The sequence below is a fragment of the Oryctolagus cuniculus genome, chromosome 13, assembly GCF_051225735.1.
Source record: "Oryctolagus cuniculus isolate XC-2025 breed Fujian yellow rabbit chromosome 13, ASM5122573v1, whole genome shotgun sequence".
In the NCBI taxonomy this organism is placed as follows: Eukaryota; Metazoa; Chordata; class Mammalia; order Lagomorpha; family Leporidae; genus Oryctolagus; species Oryctolagus cuniculus.
Genome location: NC_142879.1, coordinates 113456449 through 113481450, shown reverse-complemented (window position 1 = coordinate 113481450; position 25002 = coordinate 113456449). Strand labels below are relative to the sequence as shown.

General features: G+C 40.6%; 1 pseudogene; it reads right to left on the bottom strand.

Annotated features, from left to right (window-relative positions):
• Positions 1 to 11436: 11436 nt before the first annotated feature.
• On the bottom strand, positions 11437 to 12201 carry LOC149122890 (ADP-ribosylation factor-like protein 6-interacting protein 6; annotated as a pseudogene).
• Positions 12202 to 25002: the final 12801 nt, after the last annotated feature.

The following is a 25002-nucleotide window of genomic DNA, read 5'->3' as shown; positions in this document are numbered from 1 at the left end:
GAATGAATGATGAAAAATTTTATATGCCAGTGATAAAAATCTGGAAAAGGTAAAAGTGTGTCAGTTGGAAAGGAAGAATGAATACAACTGGCTTAATACTCCTGTATATATATGAAATTTTCCAGGACAACTTAGAGAAGTTTGAGCAACCTGATGAACTTACAATGAAAATGCAAAGTATGGCACAGGGTCACTGTATCACCACTGGTTTACTAGAATGTTAGTGATACACAGGCTATAACAAAAGATTAAAAAGTAAAGTAAAAATAAAAAGTGATGTATGTGTTATAAAAACATATGTTGTGATCATGGACACAAGTAAAAATGAACACACACTATGAAATAAGATATGTTATGATTACTGTGAGAAGTAATGAGTAATCTGAAAGGGGGAATAATGAGGTGAAAAGTAGAAATAGGGAATATTCTGATAAATAGTTCAATACAATTACATCAATACCATAAAATACAAAAAAAGTCCCAAAATTTAAATAATATAAAGATCATGTCATGTTCTATAATATATAAAAGGAAAGGTTCACATATCTTGAATTACAGTGTGGAAGTTTTAAAAATCAAAGGCAAAATTTAGAACATGTCTGTGAGAAACTATGTATATGACAGTTAACAGGAAAAACTACAGAATTTGAGTGTGTTGATGACTTCACAAAATGCTAACCAAATTAAACACTTGGTGTTGGGCTGGTTCCGATTAAGATATTATTTTTTTAACTTTTATTTAATGAATATAAATTTCCAAAGTACAGAATATGGATTACAATGGCTTCCCCCCCATGATGTCCCTCCAACCCGCAACCCTCCCCTTATCCACTCCCTCTCCCCTTCCATTCACATCAAGATTCATTTTCAATTATCTTTATATACAGAAGATCAGTTTAGCATACATTAAGTAAAGATTTCAACAGTTTGCTCCCACACAGACACATAAAGTGAAAAATACTGTTTGAGTACTAGTTATAGCATTAAATCTCAATGTACAGCACACTAAGGACAAAGATCCTACATGAGGAGTAAGTGCACAGTGACTCCTGTTGTTGACTTTACCAATTGACACTCTTGTTTATGGCATCAGTAATCACCCTAGGCTCTTGTCATGAGCTGCCAAGGCTATGGAAGCCCCCTGAGTTCACTGACTCTGATCATATGTAGACAAGGCTATGGTCAAAGTGGAAGTTCTCTCCTCCCTTCAGAGAAAGGTACCTCCTTCTTTGATGACCCATTCTTTCCACTGGGATCTCACTCACAGAGATCTTTCATTTCGTTTTTTTTTTTTCCCAGAGTGTCTTGGCTTTCCATGCCTGAAATACTCTCATGGGCTTTTCAGCCGGATCCACATGTCTTAAGGGCTGATTCTGAGGCCAGAGTGCTGTTTAGGACATCTGCCATTCTATGAGTCTGCTGAGTATCTCACTTCCCATGTTGGATCACTCTCCCCTTTATTTATTCTATCGGTTAGTGTTAGCAGGTACTAGACTTGTTTATGTGCTCCCTTTGGTTCTTAGTCCTATCATTACGATCAATTGTGAACAGAAATTGATCACTGGGACTAGTGAGATGGCATTGGTACATGCCACCTTGATGGGATTGAATTCGAATCCCCTGGTATGTTTCTAAGTCTACCATTTGAGGTATGTCAGCTTGAGCATGTCCCGAATTGCACATCTCTTCCCTCTCTTATTCCCACTCTTACATTTAACAGTGATCACTTCTCAGTTAAGTTTCAGCACTGAAGAAGAATTGTGTATTGATTACAGTATTCAACCAAAAGTATTAAGTAGAACAAACAAAAAGATACTAAGAAGGATAACATATTAAGCTGCTCATCAACAGTGAGGGTGAGGGCTGATCAAGTCACCATTTCTCATAGTGTTCATTTCATTTTAACAGGTTTCCTTTTTGGTGCTCAGTTAGTTGTCACCTATCAAGGAGAACAAGTGGTATTTGTCCCTTTGGGATTGGCTTATTTCACTCAACATAATGTTTTCCAAATTCCTAACAGGGATCACTTTTCAGTTAAAATTTAAACACCTAAGAATAATTGTGTGTTAATTACAGAGATATTACTGATAATAAATATAATTTAAAGCGTCATATGATTGTGAAAAGCTAATTATGATCAATGTAAGAACAAATAAATATCCTGGGAGAAGAAACAAAAATAAGCTAATGTAGATAAAGTGACAGAAGTACAGATTGTTACTGTTGCATAAAAAATGAATGATAAAAAGTCCAACATATTTATACCAAAGATCATACCATCTATCACAGAAGTAAAATAAGTATGTCTGGGGGATGATGTTCTCATCCAGTGGATTAAGCCACCAGTGGCTTAATCAAACATTGTGATGCCTGGTAGAAGTACAATCTATTCTGCATTACTGATCCAGCTTTCTGCTAATGTACTTTGGAGGCATAAGATTATGGCATAAATAATCCTTTTCTTGCCATCCACATCAAAGCCTCAGATGGAGGTTCTGGCTCCTCGCTTAGGCCTGGCTCAGTCCCAGTTTCTTTGGCAATTAGATGGGTACACAAATACATGAAATCCCCCCCATGTTTCTTTTCCACACTGCCCTTAAAATAAATCTTTAAAATACTAAAATCCTTGACTATACAGGAGTATGTTACTTTCAATAATAAGAGGTACATTTAGATCCCCCAAAATATCAACAAAATTTTCAAAATGTTACCTATAGAGTTAATAGCCAGGTATTGCATTACATTTATCTGAAAAATGTGTACATAAAGTTGTGAGGTAAAGTTACACTTTCAAAGGGTTGATAACATCTCAATGAACAAGATAACATGGAAGGCTCTGGCTTCAAGATACTGTGGACACACAAAGGTGACAGGTGCAATGCAAAGGCAGAAACACAAAATAGTATGGGGATGAAAATCAATAAAATACATATTGTGATCATTGTGAGAAAAATAAACAATTTGTTAAGTAACAGTTGGGGCTGAATTTATGGATTAATAGGTCAAGACACTACCTGTGATGTCAGCATCCAATATGGGCACTGGATGCTCCACATCTGATTTAACTTTCTGCTAATGACTTGAGAAAAGCAATGGAAGGTAGCTAAGGGTTTAGAACCTTGACACCCTTGTGGGAGAACCATATTAAATTCATAGCCTTCAGCCTGGATCAGACTCAGTTGTTTCAGCCATCTGAGAAATAAAACAGCAGATAGAAGAGCTCTTTCTTTCTCTCCCTCCCCCTTTTTTTTGACAGGTAGAGTTATAGACAGTGAGAGGGAAAGACAGAAAGAAAGTTCTTCCTTCTATTGGTTCACTCCCCAAATGGCCGCTACAGCCGGCACTGCACCAATCTGAAGCCAGGAGCCAGGAGCTTCCTCCTGGTCTCCCATGTGGGTGCAGGATCCCAAGCACTTGGGCCATCCTCTGCTGCCTTCTTGGGCCACAGCAGAGAGCTGGACTGGAAGAGGAGCAACCAAGACTAGAACAGTGCCTGCCCCCTTCCTTCCTCTCTTTCTTTTCTTTTTTTCTTCTTTTCTTTTCCTTTCATTTCTTTTCTTTTCCTTTTTTCTCTCCCTCTCTCTCTTTCTACCTTTCTCCCTCTCCTCTTTCTCCCTCCTTCCTTCCCTTCCTCCCTCCCATCCGTGATGCTCTGATTTTCAAATAAATAAAACATTAAAGAAAGGAATGAGGTATGAAAACCAATGTCAGATAAGGTGCTAAAAATAGTCCATCATCTACAGCCAACTTATATTTGATCAAGGATCTAAAGCTAATTCCTGGAGCAAGGACAGTCTATTCAATAAATGGTGCTGGGAAAACTGGATTTCCACATGCAGAAGCATGAAGCAAGACCCCTACCTTACACCTTACACAAAAATCCATTCAATGTGGATTAAAGACCTAAATCTATGTCCTGACACCATTAAGTTATTAGAGAACATTGGAGAAACCCTTCAAGATACTGGCACAGGCAAAGAATTTCTGGAAAAGACCCGGGAGGCACAGGCAGTCAAAGCCAAAATCAACTATTGGGATTGCATCAAATTGAGAAGTTTCTGTACTGCAAAAGAAACAGTCAGGAGAGTGAAGAGACAACCGACCGAATGGGAAAAAATATTTGCAAACTATGCAACAGATAAAGGGTTAATAACCAGAATCTACAAAGAGATCAAGAAACTCCACAAAAACAAAACCAACAACCCACTTAAGATATGGGCCAAGGACCTCAATAGACATTTTTCAAAAGAGGAAATCCAAATGGCCAACAGGCACATGAAAAAATGTTCAAGGTCATTAGCAATCAGGGAAATGCAAATCAAAACCACAATGAGGTTTCACCTCACCCCGGTTAGAATGGCTCACATTCAGAAATCTACCAACAATAGATGCTGGCGAGGATGTGGGGAAAAAGGGACACTAACCCACTGTTGGTGGGAATGCAAACTGGTCAAGCCACTATGGAAGTCAGTCTGGAGATTCCTCAGAAACCTGAAGATAACCCTACCATTCGACCCAGCCATCCCACTCCTTGGAATTTACCCAAAGGAATTTAAATTGGCAAACAAAAAAGTGGTCTGAACTCTAAGGTTTATTGCAGCTCAATTCACAACAGCTAAGACCTGGAACCAACCTAAACGCCCATCAACGGTAGACTGGATAAAGAAATTATGGGATATGTACTCTTTAGAATACTATACCACAGTAAGAAACAATGAAATCCAGTCATTTGCAACAAAATGGAGGAATCTGGAACACATCATGCTGAGTGAAGTAAGCCAGTCCCAAAGGGACAAATACCATATGTTCTCCCTGATCAGTGACAACTGACTGAACACCAAAAAGGAAACCTGTTGAAGTGAAATGGACACTATGGGAAACGGTGACTTGATCAGCATAGCCCTGACTGTTAATGAACAACTTAATACATTATCCCTCTTAGTAGTTTTGTTGTCTGTTCTACTTAATATGACTGGTTTAATTCTGTAATTAATACACAGTTATTCTTAAGTGTTGAAATTTAACTGAAATGTGATCCCTGTTAAACATAAGAGTGGGAATAAGAGAGGGAAGAGATGTATAATTTGGGACATGCTCAAGCTGACTTGCCCCAAATGGTAGAGTTAGAAACATACCAGGGGATTCCAATTCAATCCCATCAAGGTGGCATGTACCAATGCCACCTCACTATTCCAAGTGATCAATTTCAGTTCACAGTTGATCATAATGAAAGGAGTAAGAGTCAAAAGGGAGCACATAAACAAGTCTAGTACCTGCTAACACTAACCGATAGAATAAATAAAGGGGAGAGTGATCCAACATGGGAAGTGAGATACTCAGCAGACTCATAGAATGGCAGATGTCCTAAATAGCACTCTGGCCTCAGAATCAGCCCTAAAGGCATTCGGATCTGGCTGAAAAGCCCATGAGAGTATTTCAGGCATGGAAAGCCAAGACACTCTGGCAAAAGATCTCTGTGAGTGAGTGGAAAGAACAGGTCTTCAAAGAAGGAGGTACCTTTCTCTGAAGGGAGGAGAGAACCTCCACTTTGACTATGACCTTGTCTAAACAAGATAAGAGTCGGAGAACTCAGAGGGCTTCCATAGCCTTGCAAACTCAGGACTGGAGCATAGGGAGATTACTGATGCCATAGACAGGAGTGTCAATTGGTAAAGTCAACAACAGGAGTCACTGTGCACTTACTCCTCTTGTAGGATCTCTGTCCTTAATGTGCTGTGCATTGAGATTTAATGCTATAACGAGTACTCAAACAATATATTTCACTTTGTGTTTCTATGTGGGTGCAAACTGTTGAAATCTTTACTTAATGCATACTAAACTGATCTTCTGTAAAAAAAAATTATCAACTCCAACTTGACTCTCACTAGGATTAAACATGACAATAGGTCTGATCTGATTTCATCATCATTTAAAAAAATCATCTATTATTTTTCACTTTATGTTTCTGTGTGTTAGCAAACTGTTGAAATCCTTACTTAATGTATACTAAGCTGATCTTCTGTATATTAAGATAATCGAAAATGACTCTTGATGTGAATGGAAGGGGAGAGGGAGTGGGAAAGGGAAGGGTAGTGGGTGGGAGGGACAGTATGTGGGGGAAGCCATTGTAATCCATAAATCGTACTTTGGAAATTTATATTCATTAAATAAAAGTTAAAAAATTACTGTGCATGGATGAAATGATCATCTTTCTATTTTATTATTATTTATAGCCCTTGCCTATATCACCACTTTACTAGGATTTTTTCCTTTAACTTGTTTATCTATTGAGTGGGACATTTACCTCATTGATGGTAATGTTACTTAAAATTGTTATCTCAAATACTGAAAAGTAGAAGGAAGGAAGGAAGAAGGAAGGAAGGAAGGGGAGAGTTAAGGGAAGGGAGAGTGAAGGGGGGAGGTTGCTAGGGAGGAAGGGAAGCATCATATTTTTAGAATTACATCTATAAGCTGCATTTAACCTGCCTTCTTTGTGTTAACATTACATTGCACAAAAGAACAAAATATTTCAGAAGAAAATATATTTCATGGAATACATATAGTCATCCATAATTGTTTTTGAGAGCTATCAATAGATCAGGTGGATTGAAATTTGGCCTAGTAATCAGCATGTGTCCATCTTATATCAGAGTGCCTGTGTTGAATACTTACCTCCAGCTTCCTGGGAATGCAGACCCTGAGATGTGGCAGGTGATGGGTCTCTGCCACTCACGTGGGAGACCTAGAGTGAGTTCCTGGCTTTGACTTCCACCCAGCCTAGCCCTTTCATTTCAGGCATTTGGGAAGTGAACCAGTGGGTAAAAGTGATCTCTCTCCTTGGTATTTCTGCTCAATTCTATCTCTCAAATAAATAAACAATTTATTAAAATACAAGATAAAACGTGTAAAAATATTTGGGTAGGAAAAGAGCTAAAAGTCATAATACTTGTGATTTTATCAAATTAGTGAATGATAATTTTTTTACTTTATTCTAAAAAAATTCACCTTGAAAAAAAGAAATACTGAAAAGGATCAATAATAAAAAACAAATCTGAATTCCAGCATCCAGGAAGGGCACTGCCAATAAGGAAGTAAGTTCTGCTTTGTTTCTGGCCTTTCCCCATTTAACCTATTCTTTTGATGACTTTCTTTTTTTTTATTTAATGAGCATAAATTTCCAAAGTACAGCTTATGGACCACAATAGCCTCCTCCCCCCCGTATCTTCCCTCCCATCCACAACGCTCCCCTCTCCCACTCCCTCTCCCCTTCCCTTTCACATCATGATTAATTTTCAATTATCTTTATATACAGAAGATCAATTTAGCGTATATTAAGTAAAGATTTCCACATTTTGCTCCCACACAGAAACACAAAGTGTAAAATACTATTTGAGTACTAGTTATAGCATTGATTAAACACCTAAGAGTAATTGTGTATTAATTACAGAGTTCAACCAATAGTTTTAAGTAGAATATAAAATGCATCTTTTGTATTGTTGTGGCTTACCCCCAACCTCCCTCCCTCCCATGGCCCTCCCCTCACCCACTTCCTCTCCCATCCCACCCTTCATCACGTTTCATTTTCAATTACCTTCATATACTGAAGATCAACTTAGTATATACTAAGCAGGGATTTCAACAGGTTGCACTCACACAACCGAACCAGGTATAGGGTATTGTTCGACTAGTATTGTTGTTTTTGAGTTTCATAGATAAACATATTGATGACTTTCAACAATCACATGGTGTTGGCACACCATAATCTGCTTGAATAATGTTTGATATTATAGGCTGTTTGCAATATTTAATTTAAAAATGACAAATTCACGTCATTACTCAGCGAGGTGACCAGGGTTGAAAGTAAAACATCTGGAAAGTGGGTAAGGGTAGGTGCACAATCTGGGCAGACTGCAGGGAACAGGAGCATAAGGGCTCCTCAGGGGCTCAAAGATGTGAAATCTCCATGTGTGGTACTTAAAACATGGCAAAATCTGGACCAGAAGGGTCAGAGATAGGTGGCAGAGTCCCTGACCTCTGCACTCCAGTCCTGCATAAATGAAGTTTGTGGAGGGCTTTGATTTGCAAAGGTGTCTGTGCCCTGAGCTGGAGGGGTGATGAGACCTAGCAGGGTGCCCTCCCTGTTGTAATTCTCGCAATCTGAGCTCTGATTTGGGCAGTGGAGGATAAGGACGAAACCTGGAATGGATACGTTGGGGTGCAGAAGAGGGAACCTGAGGGGTCCAGTGATAGTCAGGGGCGTTCCTAGTCCAGGGAGCCTTCCCAGAGCTGACCATGGAAAGTAATGGGGTGGAGAGACTGAGACTTGAGATGATATTTAGACGGGCATGGGTAGGTCCTGGATGGCTGTAGATCGAAAAAAAAAAAAGTGACCAAAGCTGGGAAGGCCAGGGGCAGGCTGATGAGAGTGCCCCGAAATGGAGGAGCCGCAGACTGGTGAGTGGGGACGGTGGATGCTCCGAGTGACCCTGAGGTACAAATGAGACGTGTGATGCGGTGCGGGTCAGAAAAGGGGGAATGGGCCATGGGAGAATAACAGGGTCACACACATCTGACAGTCAAGTCTCGATTTGCTCCCGTTTCTACCTTTCGTGGGAGAAAGCCAGGGTCACTGGCGTCGGAGATAAGAGGCCTGGGGCGGAGTGGGAGAGGGAATATGTGTGCCTAGCGTCACGTTGAAGTGGTGCAAGAGAGGCAGGTGGGACCGGGGTGGAGGGCAGTCTAGTGGGCACAAAGCTCCCCTGGCTGGGCACCAAGTCCCTCCAGGAGTCGCCGCCGCCGGGGTTCTCAACCACGGGGCTGGCCAGGGAGCCGCCTGGAGGCGCTTGCCCCTGTGGCCAGCTAGGGGCGGCAATCCGCGGAGCCGGTCAGATCCCGCCTCCCTCGGCCCCCTGGGGGCGCGCCTCAAGCTGGGCTCCTGTCGCCAAGAGCATCCTAGGCTCTCCGCTGTCTGAGAGCCCACCTCGGAGATGGGAATTGGACGCCATAGGCAGTCCTGAAGGGCAGTCGGGGAGGGGGTCTCAGAGATGGAGAGGGGAAAACGCCCACCGCAGGAAAATGGAATCCCACGCTCCTTCCGGCCCCCGCGACCCCTCCATGAGGGAGACCGGTTCTCAGCGCTGCCGTCATCCCACCATCCCTACTGGGATCCCAGCTCCGGCCATTCCCGGGATCCCACCTCCATACATGCTGCCCATTATTCGCGTTCTTCCCGCAGCCCCCTCTCTGGGTTCCTGTTTCCAGTCCCTCCCAGGTTCAACCCTCCCCTGCCCTAGCCCTCCCCGTGCCCTCACCGCCTTTTCTCATCCTACTGCCAGTCTCCTTCTTTGGCTCCCATCACTTCAAACCCGCATCCATGCTGCTGTTTCTGCTCTGGCCAGCTTCTTGCCAGCATCCTCCTACAGGGGTCCTCAGCTCCACCTGTCTGTCCCACGGCGGCTGTGGCTGTGTACTTCTCCTGGCTGTCCCTTTGAAATAGGATGTGTGGTTGTGGCCCTGCCTCAGAGCTGAGTCCACCCACTTCCTGGAACCCTGAATGCTCTTCCAAGTCCCACATCCTACGCAGCCATAGAGTGACTCAGTCTCACCCATCCCTCATCATGTGACCTGCTGTGTGCTCCACATCCCCTGGAGTAAGTACCCCTAAACCATTCACTCCCCATTCCCCAGCCCTGCTCACCCAGGACCAGGCCGAGCCCCAGGACAGAGGCTCCAGGGCCTGATACACTGCCCTTCACAGCCTATCAGTCCTATAGGCCCAGGACAGCCAACTGGCCAGCCTGATCCCCACCCACCACCACCATTCCCCTTCACATTCCTGCCTTTTGCTTCTTATGCCTTCCTCCCAAGCCTGTTGCAGAGGGCTGACACCTTGCCTCTTAAGCTGCTTGGGCAGAGAGACCTGAAGCTTGACAGGAGTCTGGGGATCAGGAAGGAGGGAGGCATGGGTTAGGCTGGGAGAGGCTGGGGAGGGAGTGCTGCTGGGAAGCCCTTGTGATGAAGGGGTTCTGTCAAGGGTCTCTCCACAGCTGACTTGCATGGGAGGGGCTGGGCAGATCCTGTGGCAGCAGGAAGCTCTGCACAGGAGGAAGGGAGCTGACAGGGCAGGTTGCTCACTTAGCTGGCGATATTGGAGGCTGTCAGGGGTACTTCAAAAACCTTGTGGGAAATAGAGCTATAAGAGAAATTCATTTTGTGCAAACGTTTTTGAAATCCATGCACAAAATGTTCAGAGTATACATTTTCCAAGAACATTTTGAAGTCATCCTCATACATCTTTGGAAGATTTTAATGAGTTGAGTCAGTTGTCTGCCCTGGAATTGGGGCAGGAGGATAGTCCCGATGACCTTTCATGGGTCTCAGAAGTGGTACTGAAAGGCATTACAAGCATCACCTTTTTCTTCATCATAAGCCCTCCAGATATATCACCAATTTACAGATGAGAAAATGGAGGGTCAGAAGGGTCAGAATAAAGAACCAGGACTTTGGGGCTGACACTGTGGTGCAGCAGGTTAAATCCCTGGCCTGAAATGCTGGCATCCCATGTGGGTGCCGGTTCTAGTCCCAGCTGCTCCTCTTGCTCATCTTGCTAATGAGTAAGTAGCAGACATGAATCAAGCATCACTCTGTTTCTACCATCCATTTGGGGACAAAGATGAGAGTATATAAAATCTACTTCCCAGTTGCAAAAAGTTATTTTATTATCTAATGTGTCAAATAATTGTTTTGCACAGAAATCTTATATGTGTTCTTGATGTCCTATCTAAAACATTACTGCTGAAAGGAGCATATTCTTGTGGCACATGAAAATTAAATGGATCTATGTAAAATGTGTTAGCATACTCTTAGCAATCAGTTTCAATTATATATAACTTTTCAATGTGTTGGATTCATTTACAAATGAAATGACAATTGAATGTTTTTTTCTTATCTTAATTAAGTAACTGAAGAAATTTTACTATGGGATATTTGTGCTACAGAACTCTCTAGCAGCTCTTTAGTTTCACCCTTAAGGCAATCTAAAGAATCGCAGAGGTAATGATTTGGAATACTTGTAGCTCAGAAAGTAATTAAAGAAGCATCATTATTCATAGACAGTAGATAAAATAATTCAGCAACAAGGCAAAAATAATCAGTGACTCCTTAGAATGATTGTGAATGATTTTAACAAATACATCCTCAAAAGCAGACGTCTGATAGGTAACGTGCAAAAGAAGAAAGATCATATGCACCAACATTTTCTTGTAAAGAAATGTTAATTTTAGCTCCAAGCCTCATTATACTAAGATTGATCTGCCTTCTCTTCATTGAGTTCATACATTTCTTGCATTGAGGTTTTCTAGTTTATTTTTTTTTCATTGCATGACTATTTAGTGTGTGATGACACACAGATGAACCATATAATGAGCATTAGGCTTCTCAGTCTTCTGAGTAGGCAATGATGTTCTTTCCTGTTATTATGAAACAATTTAGACTACATTTTGCCAAGAGTATTGCTCCAGCATGGATATACATGAGGCACCATGCTACAGTAAGAGCAGCCACAATGCCATTCAAAATTGCCATGCTGTCGCCCATGTGGAAGGAGTGTCCAGTCCGTTTCTTGAACCTGGCAGGTGAAAGAGGAGTAGGAGGAAACATTCCTGGTTCAAAAGAATCAAATAAGTCACTGTCCAAGAAAAGCTGCAACAGGAGAATCCAGCAGTTAGGAATATTATAAGCAGCATCCAGAACCCTAACAGCCCAGCGTCTACACCATCTTCATTTTTCAAATTCTCAGCATGCAACTCTTTAACGGCCAGGTAGATGATGGCGAGCAGAAAGGTGAGGAGGATGGCGAACAGCAGTGAACACAGAATAGAAAGGACCTGAACCGGCCACTGCTGAGATGGGGTTCGGCTTCCCGCAGCAGCCGGGAAGATGCATTGAGCTTCTCTGGCAGCACCGGTGACCCATCTCCATCTGGTGGGAACAGAGAACCTCTCTTGCACTCCAAAGATGGTCCAGCTGAGAACTCTCTCAAGTCACGGGCCACTTGGTTGCATCCCTCCTGGTCGTCGACTTCGTCTTCACCCCAACTGTCCCCCTGAGAGAAGGCAGGGTATGTGGAGCCGCGAAGGGCACCGGGGTGCCAAGGCGACTGTGGTGCAGTGCCAAACGCTTCCCACTCTCCACAAAAGACATGGTGGGAAAGAAGGTGTGTTTTCAAAATTGTGAGTTATGATTGTTATATCTCCTCATGTAATAAATTTGTAACTGAGCATCCATTGATTTCTGTAGTTGTCAATCCTTTCCTTCATTATAAGATAGCACTAATTTAATTTTTGTTCCACTCATTTTTTTACCATTATCTTTTTTCCTTGCCATTCTATTTATGATGCACCCCTTAACTTTGTGATCAAGTTAAATAACTTGTTCTTTAGCACACTATAACATTAAAAAAGCTAAATAAGATCTCTTCTTAACTATATACAATTTTCAAACATATTCACATAAAACTCAATACTTTGCCAGCGCCGTGGCTCACTTGGCTAATCCTCCGCCTGTGGTGCTGGCACCATGGGTTCTAGCCCCGGTTGTGGCACTGGTTCTGTCCCAGTTGCTCCTCTTCCAGTCCAGCTCTCTGCTGTGGCCCTGGAGTGCAGTGGAGGATGGCCCAAGTGCTTGGGCCCTGTACCTGCATCGGAGACCAGGAGGAAGTGCCTGGCTCCTGGCTTCTGATCGGCCATCTGGAGGGTGAACCAACAGAAGGAAGACCTTTCTCTCTGTCTCTGTCTCTCTGTCTCTCTCTCTCTCACTAACTCTGTCAGTCAAAAAAAAAAATAGCCAGCGCCACAACTCAATAGGCTAATCATCTGCCTTCGGTGTCAGCACCCTGGGTTCTAGTCCCATTGATTATTTTTCCTGTCTAATTCCTTTGACAGAATCTTCCAAAATGATGAGAGTGGGCACCCTTGTCTGATTCTATGATTTTTTAAATATTTATTTCTTTGAAAGGTAGAGTTACAGGGAAAGAGGGGGGAAGAGAGAGAGAGAAAGAAAGAGAGAGAGAGAGAGAGAGAGAGAGATAGAGAGAGAGAGATGGAGATGCCTTCCATCTGCTGGTTCACTCCCCAAATGGCCACAATGGATGGAGTTTGGCCAATCTGAACCAGGAGACTGGAGCTTCTCATGGGTCTCCCATGTGGGTAAGGGGGGCAAAGGACTTGGGTCATCTACTGTTCTCCCAGGCCATAGCAGAGAGCTTGATTGGAAGTGGAGCAGCAGGTACTTAAGCAAGTGCCCATATGGGATGCCAGCACTGCAGGTAGTGGCTTTACCTACTATGCCACAGTGCTGGACCCTACTTCTGGATCTTAGAGGAAATGCTTTCAATTGTTTTGAATAGGTTGAGAAGCCTTGGGATTATACTTTAAAAGTTATTAGAATTCATTAGTGAAGCCATTTGATCTTGGATTTTTTTTTGGCTTTGTCTTTGTTACTGATTGTAGCTCTGGCTTAATCACTGTTTTATTTAGGTTATCTGTGTCTTCATGACTCAATTTGGTAAAGTGTTATATGTCCAGAAATTCATCCATTACTTCAAGATGTTCCAATTTGTTGCTGTAGTAATTCCTAGTGACTTTATTTCTGTGGTATCCATTGTAATACCTCATTTATCATCTGTGATTTTATTAATTTTGGTCTTCTCAATTTTATGGTTGAGTGGAACAAAAGGATGTACATTTTGGTTATTTTTTCAAAAAATGTTATTCATTACACAAATCTTTTGTATCTTTGTTTCAATTTTGTTTCTTCTAATGTTTATTATTGTCTCCTACTCATTTTTGGTTTGTTCTTGTATTCCTGGACTATTGAGATGATCATAGATCATTTGTTTGATGGCTTTCAAATTTATTTCAGTAGGTAGTAAAGTTTTAACACAGCTTTTACCATATCTCAAATTTTGATATATTGTAATCTTCATTTGTTTTTAGAAATTGATTTCTCTTTTGATTACTTCTATGATCCACTGTTCATTCAGTGGTATAATGTTTAGTTCTCTATAGGTTTGCATTTTTTCTAAAGTTTCTGAAGTTTTTAATTCACAGTTTTATTCCATTGGGCTCAGAAAGTATACATGGTGCAATTTCATTTCTTTAAATTTCTTATGGCCTAGCATTTCATCTATCCTATATAAAGTTCCATGCATCAATGAAAAGAACATGTACTCAAATTGTGGGGTGAAATGTTCTGTAGATATCAGTTAGGTCCATTTGGTCAAAAGTGTAGATTATCTCTGTTGTTTATTTGTTACATTTCATCTACTTGATTTGTCCATTGATGAATGTGGGTGTGGAAGTCCCCCATTACTACTGAGTTGAATCTGTCTCCCTGAAGATCCTTTCTGATGTGTTTTAAATGGCCAGATTCCCTATCATTGGGTACACAGACATTTACTATAATCACATGTTCCTGTTTGTTGAGTAGATACATTAATCGTTAGTAGTAGTGCCCTTCTTTGTTTCTTTCTTTTTTTTTTTTTTTTTGACAGGCAGAGTGGACAATGAGAGAGAGAGACAGAGAGAAAGGTTTTCCTTTTGCCATTGGTTCACCCTCCAATGGCCGCCATGGCCAGCGTGCTGCATCCAGCACACCGCACTGATCTGATGGCAGGAGCCACGTGCTTCTCCTGGTCTCCCATGGGGTGCAGGGCCCAACTACTTGGGCCATCCTCCACTGCACTCCCTGGCCACAGCAGAGAGCTGTCCTGGAAGAGGGGCAACCAGGACAGAATCCGGTGCCCCGACCGGGAGTAGAACCCAGTGTGCCGATGCCGCAAGGTGGAGGATTAGCCTAGTGAGCCGCGGCGCCGGCCTCTTTGTTTCTTTTAACAGTTTCTGTGTTAAAGTATTTAATGTCTGATATTAGTGTAACTATGTTCACTTTTATTTCTATTAGCATGGGATATCATTTACCATATTTTCACATTTAGTCTGCATGGTAGTCTATGAGGTGTGTTTCTTGTAAGTAGAAAATAGATGGATTTTTTTTTAAAACTGTTCAGCCATTCTATGTCATCCAATTGGAGGATTTATGCCTTCTACATTCAAGTTTATTAGTAATAAGCAATGACTTGGCCCTGTTTTTTTTCCATGAATATTCCAATTATTTATTTTGGATTTCCTTAGTAATTTTACTAGGAAATTTTCTGTTTTCACATCCTTTCATGATGTATCTTTCTCTGTTTCTGTGTGTAGTGTGTTCTGAAATATTATTTGTAAGGCTGGATTGTGGTGACAAATTATTTCCATTTCTATTGGTTTTAGAAGTTCTTTATTTCACCATCAATTATACATCAGAGCTTTTTTGGGTATTGTATTATGGTTAGGCTTTTTTTTTTTCTTTTAGGACTTGACCTGCATCTCTGCACTCTCTCTCAACTTATAGCATCTCTGATGAGAAATCAGCTTGTCAATCTACCTTGATATCCTTTGATGGTAATCTGGCATTTTTCTTGTGAACATTTTGGGATCTTCTCTTTATGTGTTACGTTAGAAAATTTGGCTATAATGAGTCATGATGAGGATCATATCTGGCCCAGTGTTTTTGGTTTTCTATCTGATATTTATACTTCAATTTAAATATTTAAATATTTAAATCAATAAATTTTCTGTTATTTCATTGAATAGGCCTTTTAACCCATTTTTTCTTTCTATACCCTCAGTAATTCTTAAGACACATACAATTGATATCATTTATTGGTATTCCATAAATCTCAAACACTATTTTTGGTTTTTCTTTTTTTTCCTTTCTTTTCTGAGAAGCATTTCAAAGATTTGTCTTCTAGCTAAGAAATATTTTATTCTGTGTCACCAAGTCTGTTGTTAAGGCTTTACATTTCTTTAATATTTGACATATTGAATACTTCATTTCTAATATTTCAGATTGATTTCTCAACAATATCTATTACATGGTAAAATTTTTCATCCAGGTCATGTATGCATTTCTTTAATTGGGTCAATTGCTTCTCCTGTTTGTGAGTAATCCTCTGATCAACAATTTGACTTCTGAACATTTCAAGATGTGGAATATGGAAAGTGCAGTCTGCTCTGGGCTAGGGGAAAACAATATTTTAAAAAGTAGAGAAACTGCATTCTCAGGGGAGAGTTGGAGGTAAAACTGCAGTGGAGAGTCTGTGTGGAAAGTGCAGATGTACAGCTATGAGTGCAGAGCCAGAGAAAACACCAGCTTTGCAAAGCAAGGTGCAGTCAGCCTGCAGTGACCCATGCCACTGGCTATTTAACCAGAGAGAGGGCTTAGTGGCCTTCACTGTCTTTTGTTATGGTCTGGAGCCCAAAGCAGAACAGGGTGCCTGATAACCACAGTGGAAAAAAGGGGCAAGTCTTCTTCTCCTGATCCTCTCACAACAGTGCCCAGCAAGTGGCTGAGAGAGGTTGGGCACCATTTTAACAAGAAGAGAGTGAGTGTACACCCAGCAACTGGTGCAGATAAAATACAATCTTGTCAGCAGAGGCACCCGCAGCAGTACTGGTGAACACAGCAGGCAATGGGCAGGGTGAAAGAGTCATTCTGACCTCTGTACTGGCTGCAGAGATTCTTGTATGTTCCTGCATGGCAGTCTGTGGGGAGAAAGCATGATTGTGAAATGGGAAGGGCTGTGGCTGGTGGCCATTGTGCAAGCATGTGATCCAGGAATTTAACCAAAGTAAAATTTCATGTTCCCCACTGACTTTGTGTAGGGCTGGGAGAATTCAGGTGTCTGGGTACCCTAATAGGAGGTGCCCTAGTCTCTCAACATATCATAGGTTCTGAAGTTCAAACTGCAGCTGGCTCTGAGAGCATCTCAGTTTCTCTGTGGAAGTGACAGACTAATGGAGTGCTTGTATCCTCTGCACACCATGAATGTGGGAGCCCTGTGTGCTGAGATGGTGGGAAATCTGTGACTGCATAAGAGGTCACAGAATGTACCTGGGTTTCTGGGCAATTACTGTGTGCAGCTTCACATGCCCAGAGGTCCCTGATTGCCTGGGATGGTCATTGAGGTGAGATTTGTGCTTACAGTGAGGACTGAACAATTCCTTTGTGCAGTTCATGCAGAGTGCAAATGAGTATGTCACTGACTGAGGACTAACATCTGGGCATTGATCACCTTGTAAGAGAAAAAGTATATGTGTGATTATACCAACAGATGACCATACCTCCATTTTCTGTTAACAAGAGGAGATCTGTATTGCCCAGTATATTCCTACCACCCTGGGGCACTGACCAGAATTCTGGCCACACTCAGCACACACCACTGGATATATCACTGAAACACCCAACACTCCACTAACACACAGAGGCAGAGTTAAAAAAAGAGATCAGAGGGAAAAACCAACATGGAACTCTGAAAATGCCCAAAAATAAATGCAGAAATTCAAGAAACAAGAATAAGGAAGATAAGAGGACTCCCCCCCCCATAACACAACACTTGATATCAGAATGTAAAGATGAAGAGATGGATGAAAAGACTGAAATTGAATTCAAAAGATTAATCATAGGATTACTCAGAAGCAATGAGGAGCAAATTCACAAATTCAAGTAATCCATGCATGACATGATCAAAAAAATCTACCATTAAACTTGAGATTTTGTAGAGAAATCTAAATGAAACATTAGAAATGAAGAATTCAATATGTCAAATAAAAACTTGGTGGAAACAACAGACTGAGTGAGGCAGAAGAAAGAATAGCCAATCTAGAAGACAAAACTTTAGAAATTTTTCAGTAAGACCAAAAAAAGAAGAAATTAGAAAAATTAAAAATAGTGTTGGAAATTTAAGTGATGTTGTCAAATGACCCAAAATATGGGTCTTAGGAGTTCCTGAAGTTGTGGAAAGAGAAAGGATTAGAAGTTCTATTTAGTAATATAATTACAGAAAACATCCCTAGTTTGAGAAAGAAAAGGACATCCCAGTACAGCAAGCACATAGAACTCTTCATAGACATGGCCAGAAAAGATCCTCACCACAACACATTGTATTTAAACTATCAACAGTAAAATATAAAGAAAAAATCCTAAAATGTGCAGAAGAGAAGTGACAGATTACTGTCAGTGGATCTCTAATTAGACTCACAGCTGATTTTTCATCAGAAACTCTATGGGCTAGGCAAGAATGAAGAGACTTAGTCTATGTACTAAGAGAAAAAAAAAACAGTGGACCCGGAATACTGTAGTCTGCAAAGCTCTCATTCATGAACAAAGATGAAAGAAAGACCTTCTATAACAAACAGAAATCCAATTTGTCACTACTCTTCCAGTCTTGCAGATGCTTGTGGAAGTGCTACACACAGAAACACAGAAAGATAGATATCATTATGAAGAAATGTGAAAGCAGAAAATCTATTTGCTGATTACAAGAAACATAACTCACCAACAAAAATGCACACGGAGCAAAAGTGAAAGATTAGAAGAAGATATTACATCCTAGCAGAAACCAAAAAACAACAGATGTAACCATCCTAATATCAGACAAAATAGACTTTAACACAAAAACTGTAAAAAGAGATAAAGAAGGGCACTATATAATGATTAAGGGATTAATCCAACAGGACACAGTGACTATAGTAAATGTATATGCACCCAACACCAGGGAGCCTGGACACTTAAAATAAATGTTAATGGATCTAAAGGGAGACATAGACTTCAATACAATTGTAATGCTGGACTTTGACAAAACATTTTCATCAATAATCAGGTAAACTAGACATAAAATCAAAAAAACAAGCAACAGAACTAATGAACACTATCAGCTAAATGGACATGATATCTACAAAACTTGTCATTCCACATTTCATTCTAATTTCATTCCTTATCATGATTGACTGCTAAAAGTAGTAGGCTTGAGTAACTTTCCAAAAGTGGAACCACAAAATGGAAACGAAGGACAGTTCCTGTAGAAAATATATGCTTTACCTAAGCTAAAGAGATAGGAAGATATACATCTTGGGATATCTCTGGGAACAGAGTAATCAGGAAGTACCTTCTTAAAAAGGAGGAAAAAGATTTTTATTTGTTGTGGAGGAAGAGCAAATAGAGAGGAAAGGAGAGGGGATATGGTGAAGGAATGAGAAAGGGGGAACTCTGTGTGTGTGTGTGTGTGTGTGTGTACACCAGTCTTCCTGCAGATTCAGGTGACTGAGAGTAAAGGGAAAGTTTAGATGATGCAGAAGCTTTTCTGTGCAGTTTAGGTCCTGTGCTACACACAGATTCACTCTGGATTGCTAAGTCACAGACAAAATGATGGTTTAGTATAGACAAAGCAATTTCTGAAAGCAATGGAGAAGTAAAAGATGTAAAATTTTCACTATTAGTTTCTCTTTTCAGTGAAGAATAAAGAGTGATTCCTAGAGATCAGAAACAGAAAAATTCAAACACTTTAAGGGTATTTGCCATGAGCTAACATTGTAGCACAATGGAATAAGCTCCCACTTGGGAAGCCATAATGCCATATCAGGGTGCCAGCTGAGTCTCTACAGCTCTGGTTCCTTTCCAGTTTCCTGCTAACACACCTCAGAAAGATGGCTCAATTGCTTAGGTCCTTATTGTCCACAAGGAAGACCATGATGGAGTTACAGGCACCTGGCTTATGTTTATCCCAGCTCTAGCCATTGCAGTATTTTGAAGGGTGAACCAATAGGTAGATGTTCTGTCTCTGAATATTCCTCCCTCTCTGTTGTAGATAGATAAACAAGCAAATAAACAGCCAAGGAGGAGCACCCAGAGGCTCTGGGATTATTAATTGTCTGTGAGTCACAAAGAAAGCCTGTCCCAACACATCAAATTGAATAGCAATGAACCCTGTACGTAAGTATTAGAATCCTAGAAAATCAAAAAAAATCATAAAGCTCATGTCAAAGTCAAATTCAATGGCAAAACCTTGAAGATAATTTATTTCCCAAATGCTCTTATTCTCCCTCCATTCTTACTGGTAAAATATTCCAAAAGTCATATTAACTCTTTCTAATGAAATAGCATATTCATTTATTTCTGAAATTGAAAAGATCTAAGACACTTGGTCCAATTAAACTTTTAAATTTTAAATTATTGTCTCAAGAAAATAACCTTTGAATTCCAAACTACCTGTTATTTTGTTTGATATAAGGTATGTTTCTATGAATAATCTAATCATTTAAAGAAACATCTCTGTGATGTACAGCATGTGTCATTGAGAAACAGTTTTCTTTTGTAGTTAAAGGCAGGCTCTGGATTTGATCTGGGTTTTAGTTATATCTAAATACTGAGTAGCTGTGTGATCATAGGCAAATATTTAACCACTCCATGCATCCATTTTCTCATTCAGATATGATAGTAATGGTAACTGCCTCATAGAGTTGATAGAATTAAGAATTGAAGCTAGAGAAATGAAATACAATGTATGCCATCAGTACATAACAGATTTATTTATTTCAATTGAAAATGTAATATTCTGGAAGGTGCAATCTCAGGCAAGAGTTAGGGAAAAAACACAGTGGAAATTCCACAGAAGGAAGAGGGATGCTATGCTCCTACATAGATTGTGTGGATGCACAGAATGAGTATAGGAACAACACAGGACCCCAGTAGCCAAGAGTCTAAAATGCCAGTTTGGGACACTGAGGTGATATCAGACTGCAGTAGTCCAAACAACTTGTGATATAGCTTCATGGAGAGCCCCACAGGGCTCCAGGTGCCAACAATGATGCCCTACAATTAGCTGAGAGAGAGAGGGCAGAAGTTTGGACACACAAACAGCTGCACCACCTTGTGTCCACAAGCCTAGAAACCAACTGCAAGGAGATGCCTGAGTCTGGCTGGGAGGACTGACAGGGGACTGAGTACCCATGTAGGACTATGAGGTGCCCAACATATTAAAAACTCTTGGGCTCACCTGCCTAGGAGGAGCACCCATAGGTAGCTGGCTCTGAGAGTGTCTCTGCCTCTCTGTGGATGGGATGGACTGGTGGGGTAGAGTGGATCCTTGGTGCTGCAGGACTGTAGGATCCTTGCATGTTGGGACTGTGGAAACACTATGGTTGCATCTAAGTCACAGGTGTTGCTGGGTCTCTGGGAAATCACTGTGGATTGCTCTACATAATCACAACTGCCTGACTGCCTGGGGTGGGTCATTCTGATGGGATTCATGCTCACACTGATGATTGCATGGATCCTTTGTGTGGTTCTTCTGGCAGCATGGATGAATATTTTACCCAGTGGGGTTAGCACCCAGGCATTAATCATCATGGAAGAAAGGAGGTGAAGATGAAACTACTACACCAACACAGCTGATTAAACTCTCTCTTCTGTTAAAAAAAAAGATCTAGCATGCCCAACTTGGGTGTCACCCTTGATACTCCCCCAACCCTGGCACACTAAATAGAGCTCCCAGACACAGCCAGCACACATCTCTGGGTATTCACTGAAAGGACAGACACTCCACTAAGCCACAGAGGTATGACCCAAAGATAAAAGTAATCAGAGGGGAAAAATACAAGTATCTCCAAAAATGCCTACAAATAAACACAGACATTCAAGAATCAAGAATAAGGAATACAAGGCTGGTGCCACGGCTCACTAGGCTAATCCTCTGCCTAGCGGCGCTGGCACACTGGGTTCTAGTCCCGGTCGGGGCGCCAGATTCTGTCCCGGTTGCCCCTCTTCCAGGCCAGCTCTCTGCTGTGGCCAGGGAGTGCAGTGGAGGATGGCCCAGGTGCTTGGGCCCTGCACCCCATGGGAGACCAGGAAAAGCACCTGGCTCCTGGCTCCTGCCATCGGATCAGCGCGGTACGCCAGCCGCAGCGCGCCGGCCGCGGCAGCCATTGGAGGGTGAACCAACGGCAAAAGGAAGACCTTTCTCTCTGTCTCTCTCTCTCACTGTCCACTCTGCCTGTCAAATAAATAAATAAATAAATAAAAAATAAAAAAAAGAATAAGGAATACAAAGTGATGCACTACAGGAACACAACAGTTCAATACTAAAATGTGAAGAGGAAGAGATTGTTAAGGGCTTGAAATAGAATTCAAAAGATTAATCATAGGGTTATTCAGAAGCAATCAAAGTTAAAGTGATGATTTAAAGAAATTAAATTACATGAATGAAATTTTTGCATAAAATTCAGATTTTAAAGAGAAACAAAATGAATTCTTACAAATGAAGAATTCATTAGATTAAATAAAAATGATGCGGAAAGCCTTAACTGAAATGATGAGGCAGAGGAATGAATATTTGAGTTAGAAAACAAATCTCTGGAATTTCTACAATCATATAAAAAAAAAAAACAGAAGAAATTAGAAAAACTAAAAACAGTGTTGCAGATTTATGGGATAATATCAAATAGCCAAACATACATGTATTAATAATTCCTGAAGATGTGGAAAGAGAGAATGGATGAGAAGTTCTATTTAGTGAAATAATCACAGAAAAACTACCCAGTTTGGAGAAAGAAAGAGACATTCAGGTACAGGAAGCAAATAGAACTAACAGACATGAACAGAAAAATTCTTCCCCACACATATTGTAGTTAAAATTCAACAATAAAACAAAGAAAATAGTCTAAAGCATGAGAGAAATGCTAGATTATTTTAGAGGATGTCTAATAAGTATCACATCCCAATTATCATCAGAAACTCAAAGGGTAGGAGAGAATGGTGAGGTATAGTCCACGTCTTCTCCTCCCCTCTTCAGAAACCTTTTATTTAAGGAAAAGGAGCTTCATACATTTCATAATTACAACTTCAGAAACATGGCTATTCTTCCCACTGTACTGCCCTCTAACCCACTCTCCCACCCCTTTTCCTCCTCCCTCCCCTATTCTCACCTTTATGTTTTTACTAAGATCTATTTTCTGTTAACTTTGTATGCATATGATTAGCTCTATGTTAAGTAAGGAGTTCAAGAAATAGTATGAATGACAAAAAAAGAACTTTTTTTCAACAGTTAAGACAAGAACTGTTAAAAATACAGTCCACGTTTTAAGAGAAAGAAACTATCAACATAAAATACTGTATCTTGCAAAGTTCTCATTTATTAATGTAGGTGAAACAAAGACCTTCCATAACCATGAGAAACTGAATTTCTCACCATTCTTCCAGCCTACAAATGATGCTACAAACAGAAACCCAAAATGATAGGACTATGAAAGAATGTGAAAGTAGAAAACCACCCAGTAAAAGTACAAAGCAAATTCAAAGTAAACAATATGAATATTTAGATTAGAAAAATGGGAGGGTCAATCCTTATTTATCAACAGAAACCTTGAATGTAAATAAAATAGATCAAAACAGAAATCAACAAAAACCTCTGGGAATGAATGAAGACAACAATACAACATACCAAAACTTATGGGATACAGCAAAATTAGTGTTAACATAGAAATTTAGAGCAATTGGTGCCTACAGCAAGAAATTGGAAAGGCAACAAATAATGAGCTATCAATGCATCACAAGGACCTAGAACGACAACAATAAACCAAACCCAAACTTAGCAGGAGAAAAGAAATAATTAAAATTATTAAAGAAGAAATAAACAAAATTGAAGCCAAATAAATACAACACACATAAAAAATACGACATCCATTCAAGATGAAAACCTTAAGCAAATTGGGTATAGAAGGAATATTCCTCAACGTATTCAAGACAATTTGTAACAAACCCACAGGAAGCATCTTATTGAATGGAGAATAATTGGAATAATTTCAGTAAGACTTGGAACCAGACAAGGATGCCCACTCACACCATTGCTCTTTAATATAGTCTTGAAATTTTTAGCCAGAGCCATTAGGCAAGAAAATGAAATCAAATGTATACAAATTGGAAAGGATGAAGTGAAACTATCCCTATATGCAGATGATTTTATATATAGGGGATACAATAGATTCCAATGAGAGACTACTCAACTCATAAAAGCATTTGATAGGGGAGGTGCTGTGGGAGAATGGTTAAAGCCTCCGCCTGCAGTGCTGCCATCCCATATGGGCACTGGTTTGAGTCCTAGCTGCTCCACTTATGATCCAGCTCTCTGCTATGTCCCAGAAAAGCAGTAGAAGATGGCCCAAGTCCTTGGGTCCTGGCACCAGTGTGGGAGATTTGGAAGAGGCTCCTGGCCCTGACTTCAGATCAGCATAGCTCTAGCCATGCAGCCATCTGGGGAATAAACTAATGGATGAAAGACCTTTCTCTTCCTCTCTACCTCTACCTCTTTGTAACTCTGACTTTCAAATAAATGAATAAATCTTTTTTTACAAAAGAGTTTGGGATGCTGGTACCATTGGCTTATCCTCTGCCTGTGGTGCTGGCATTCACTATGGATGCCAGTTCTAGTCTCAGTTGTTCCTCTTCCACCCTAGCTCTTTTCTGTGGCCCTGGAGGACAGTGGAGGATGGCCCAAGTGCTTGAGCTCCTACACCCTCATGGGAGACCGGGAGGAAGCACCTGGCTCCTGGCTTTGGAGCGGTACAGCTCAGGCCATAGTAGCCATTTGGAGAGTGAATCAATGTAAGGAAGATCTTCCTTTCTGTCTCTCTCTCACTGTCTATAACTCTACCTGTCAAATAAAGAGTTTGGTAAAGTGGCAAGATATAAGATCAACATAGAAATGTCAACATCTTTTGAATACACAGACAATGCCATGGCTGAGAAAGAACTTTTGAGAACAATCCCATTCACAAAAGCTACAAAAGGAATTCAATACCTTGGAATAAATTTAACCAATGATGTAAAGATCTCTTTGATGAAAATTACAAAATATTAAAGTAATAGAAGAAGACATTTCAAAATGGAAAATTCTTCCATTTTCATGAATTAGAAGAATAAATATCATCAAAATGTCCATACTACCAGAAGCAATTTATAGTCTCAATGTGATTCCAATCAAAACACCAAGGACATTCTTCACAGATGTAGAAAAAACGATGCTGAAAATCATATGGAAATATAGGAGATTCCAAATAGCTAAAGCAATCATAT